Below are 4,832 nucleotides of genomic sequence, written 5' to 3' on the forward strand. Positions count from 1 at the left end.
GCTAAGTTCAAATCAGAAGTGTCTTGTAGTGCTATTCTAAGTTTGTGTTTTACTGTTCTTACAGCATTCTCGGCTAAGCCATTAGTCTTTGGGTTGTATGGTGGAGAAAATGTGTGTTTGATTCCATTTTTTTGCAAAAATGTTTGGAATTCTGTACTTGTGAAAGGTGGTCCATTGTCACTGACAATGTGATCTACTAAGCCAAATCTAGCAAACAATTCTCTAAGATGAGATATTGTGTGTTTTGCTTGCGTTGATGGAACGGGTAACACTTCCGGCCACTTTGAATAAGCATCTTTAATTACTAAAAATAACTTTGATTGAAAAGGTCCGAAAAAATCAATATGAATCCGGGACCACGCCTTATCTGGTACATTCCAAGTGTGCAAAATCGACTTGGGTGGAGTTACACGTTCCTTCAAGCATGATGTACAATTACCAGCAATTTGTTCAATATCTAAATCGATATTTGGCCACCAAACATAAGATCTTGCCAACGCCTTCATTCTTACTATACCTACATGGCCATTGTGTAATTCTTGTAAAATATGTGTTCTAAACTTGCTTGGGATGACGATCCTGTAACCCCACATTAGGAGTCCTTGTTCAAAAGTTAATTGTGACTGTCGCACAAAAAATGGATTTAACATAGGATCCCTCTCATTTACGTCATTTGGCCATCCAAATCTAACATAACCTATTACTCTACTTAGTATAGGATCTAGTGCTGACTCTCGTTTTACTTCTACATAACTTAGAGGAAGTTCACTCTCAATTAAACACTGTAAATAGGTACCTACAATATTTACATTTAAGTCATTGTCATTGATTTCATCGTTCACAGGATTACTTACTGGTAAACGTGATAGACCATCAGCATTTCCGTTACATTCGGATTTAACATAAGAAATGTCGTACTGATAACCTGATAAAAACAATGCGTAGCGTTGGAGCCTACTAGCTGCAAATGCAGGTAAACCTTGTTTAGGTCCAAAAATAGCTACAAGCGGTTTGTGGTCTGTTTTTAACAAAAAATGGTTACCATACAAGTACTGGTTGAATTTTTTTACTCCATACACTATACTAAGAGCTTCTTTGTCAATCTGTGAATACTGCTTTTCAGTATCATTTAACACTCTACTTGTAAATGCAATAGGTCTTTCAGTACCGTCTGTTTGAATTTGACTTAGAACTGCACCTATACCATAGGCACTAGCGTCACATGCTAACGTTAACTTTAACTTAGGGTCAAAATGAGCTAGTACTTGGGCTGGGTACTAGTTTTTGCTTAACTTCTTCAAAAGCTTTCTTACACGCTAAATTCCATACAAATTCAGTGTCTTTCCTCAATAACATATACATAGGGGTAAGTATGGTTGAGATTCTAGGTATGAAACGAGCGTAGTAGTTAACTAAGCCTAAAAATGCTTTTAATTGGGTGACATCTTTTGGTTCTGGGGCGTTTACAATGGCTTTGACCTTGTCTTGTGAAGTTTCCAACCCTCGTTTGCTTATGACAAACCCTAGATACTCTAAACTTTCACAGAAAAATTTACATTTACTTTTACTGACTGTGAAACCATTGTCTTGTAGTCGTTTACAAACTAACTTTAATTTACTAATATGTTCAGAGTCATTTTGTCCTGTTACAAGAATGTCATCTAGAAATACCGCTACACCTGGTATTCCTTGTAAGGTTTGCTCCATTGTGCGCTGAAAAATACCAGGAGCAGATGATATGCCATAACATAATCTATTGTACTCAAACAAGCCCTTATGGGTACTAATTGTACATAACTTTTTACTTTCATCATCTAGTCTTAGTTGTTGATACGCTTGTGACAAATCTATTTTAGAAAACCTGTCTCCATTTTGCAAACTGGAGAACAATTCTTCAATCTTAGGTAAAGGGTGTCTGTCTATCTCTAAGAAAGGATTTAGAGTTACTTTATAGTCTCCACACAATCTTAACTGACCATTTGTTTTCAAAACTGGTACTACAGGGGTAGCCCATTGGCTTGAATTTACTGGTGAAATAATACTCTCAGCTTCTAAACGTGCTAGTTCTGCTTCTACTTTATTTTTAAGTGTGAAAGGTAAGGTCCTTGGCTTATGATATTTAGGGGTTGCATTAGGTTTTAGTTTAAGTTTGACTGGTTCTCCCTTAAAACAACCTAGCTTGTCTGTGAAAACATCAGGGAATTCCTCATACAACTGTTTAACTAGCTGCTTGCCCTGCTGATGTACTGTGACATTTGTTTGTTTGTTTACATTGGTAACTGCGGTGTCGGCCACCTCAGTCGGCGCGCTAGTGTCGACCATTCTGCTAGCAGAACAGCTGACAGGTGTACCAACTGAGCTGTCATCCACAGCTGATTGAACATTGTTTACTTTACTACTATTTTTGATACTAACAACTAGCTGCAGTGCTTTCATCCAATCCCTACCTAACAATGGGTTTGCACCGTTAGGGACAACATACAGCTCTAATTGTTTACAAATACCTTCATGTTTTACATTTACACATAGTTTACCGATAGGTACGATCTTTTCGTGTGTGTACGAACTAAGAACTAAGCTTGTTGGTAGTAACTTTACATGACTTAACTTTACTTTGTAATCTTTTTCAGATATAACTGACACACAAGCTCCGGTATCAATTTCAAATAGGATCTTTTTGCTCTCTACCTCTAATTGCACTCTAATTGGTTCTACTTTTTTCCTAACTTCTACTCCCTGTACCTGAAATAAGTTAGATATGTCATATACCGTGTCTTCGTCTACACATTGTTCAGGGACATTTTCTGTTACATAGTGTTGCCTAGCATTAGCATTACTGTACTTTGAATTAAAATACGACTTATTTCCTCCCCTAGACTGTCCATTAGTCTTAGATACATCATTATACTGTTTACTAAAATGGGGCCTATTTGCACTTCTACTCTTAGATCTACAAGCTTTTTCAAGATGTCCTTTCTTCTTACAGAAATTGCAATTGTACTCACGATACCGACATTGCAGAGTATTGTGATTGTTCTTTCCACAGCAGTTGCACTCCCGGGGCTGTGACGTTGCCGAACCTCTGTTGGCTGCGAATTTTCCCCCGCTTCCGCTCGGTGCTGTCCTTATGTCGTCTGGCTGAGGCGCTGAAGTCGTCCTCCTGGATTAAGCGTCATCTGGGCTGCTCCTTTCTCAGCGAACTCCATTGACGTTGCCAGCTGTACTGCCTTGTCGTAGGTCAGGTTCTCCTCCCCCAGCAGTCGTCTCTGGATGTGGTGGTTCTTGAGGCCTGATACCAGTCTGTCTCGTAGATGGTCTGGAAGCTTGTCCCCAAACTCACAATGTTGCGATAGCTGCTTAAGTTGTACGATATAATCACTCACTGTTTCGTGTTCTAACTGATGTCTGCGGCTGAATTTAAAACGTTCTGTAATAAACGACGGTTTCGGGTGTAAATGTTTACCGACCGTGTCTACAATTTCCTCGTACGTCTTGGACGAAGGTTTATCAGGTGTGATTAAGTCCTTTAACAATTTATACGTCCTGACTCCCATTACCGTTAGTAGTGTGCTCGCTTTCTTTGTGGCATTAATCCCGTTGCAGTCTACAAAAAGTTCAAATCGCTCTGTATACGATTGCCAAGTTTCTTCGGCGCTGTCAAAAGGACCGATATTACCAATTGTTGCCATGTTTGTTGAAAAATACGTTTCCGCTAACTGTCCGAATTGTTCGAAATAACTTTCAGTCAACGGCATAAGTGCCTTTTTTACACTTATTTAACTGTCCGTAGTCTAATATTACGTCCATAAAACAAAGAATAACGTTATGTTAGGTGTACCTTTCTACACTCGCCAGGTGTACCTTTCTATCCCATCCTCGTCGCCAGTTGTACGATACGTCGTCATCGTACTGTACGTTTTGGGGTCAGGGATGGGGCGTTGTAATAAATACACTTGTTACATTTTAAAAGGGCTCAGAGGGCCGCAAAGGGTATACGGTGTTGACGGGACTAATACATGGTGTGGACTGACGTGAGGAGAGGGGATTTAGGCTTGTTCGGAAAGGTGGTGTGATGGTGGCGTGATGTGACGTCACGGGAAATAGCCATGAGCTGCTTTATTAGAAATATCGCCTGATTTTGCATATTGCCAACCTAAACAGAAATTGTGGTTACATGATGGTATGAGTATCAAACTATTGTAACATTATTGTACAAATTATCAGAATATGGTACACCAGTCAAACTTCATCCTACAACAACTCATGATATTTTGCTGGTGTTGTGCGCGGCCACGATTTAATATACAGCAGTCGCTATAGCATATTGACGGTGCACTAGAATAATCCCCCTGCAAACCATCACCTATATTTTTTCCATTTATTTAAAATCAAAATTCAACATCAATATGTGCACTGTATGTTCCAATAAAATTACTTGCTTACAACAATCTTCCTATGTACCATTGTGCATATTTTGACAGGAAATTATATTAACATGTTTTCCCCTTAGAAAGATTAGTTTTTACTTTGTTGGTGCTCCTGATCTAAACTTTTTACAATCGAAATCGAAACTCAACACAACCAACAGCAACAGCTGATGAGTCCAAAACAAAACGTTGTTTTTGTTTACATGTTGCCAAGCGCGCTTGCTGCAGCCGATATTCTGATTTTCAAACACTGGATACGGATACCAACCATCAATCATTATAGTATTCTTCAATCGATATATTATTTGACATTTACAATGTAACTTATGTTTCTCTATACTCAAGCGCTTATTACAGTGTTTATTAATTCGTGTTTGCATGAGCCTATTTTGAACTAATCATAAT

General features: G+C 38.7%; 1 protein-coding gene across 1 annotated transcript in view; it reads left to right on the top strand.

Annotated features, from left to right (window-relative positions):
- LOC128996124 (dnaJ protein homolog 1-like) overlaps positions 1-4,832 on the top strand; it is a 448,367-nt gene that overhangs the window by 388,870 nt on the left and 54,665 nt on the right. The window lies entirely within an intron of this gene.

Source organism: Macrosteles quadrilineatus, unplaced genomic scaffold (assembly GCF_028750875.1).
Source record: "Macrosteles quadrilineatus isolate MER2022 unplaced genomic scaffold, UCM_ALF_1.0 Scaffold_6__1_contigs__length_79288215, whole genome shotgun sequence".
Lineage (NCBI taxonomy): Eukaryota > Metazoa > Arthropoda > Insecta > Hemiptera > Cicadellidae > Macrosteles > Macrosteles quadrilineatus.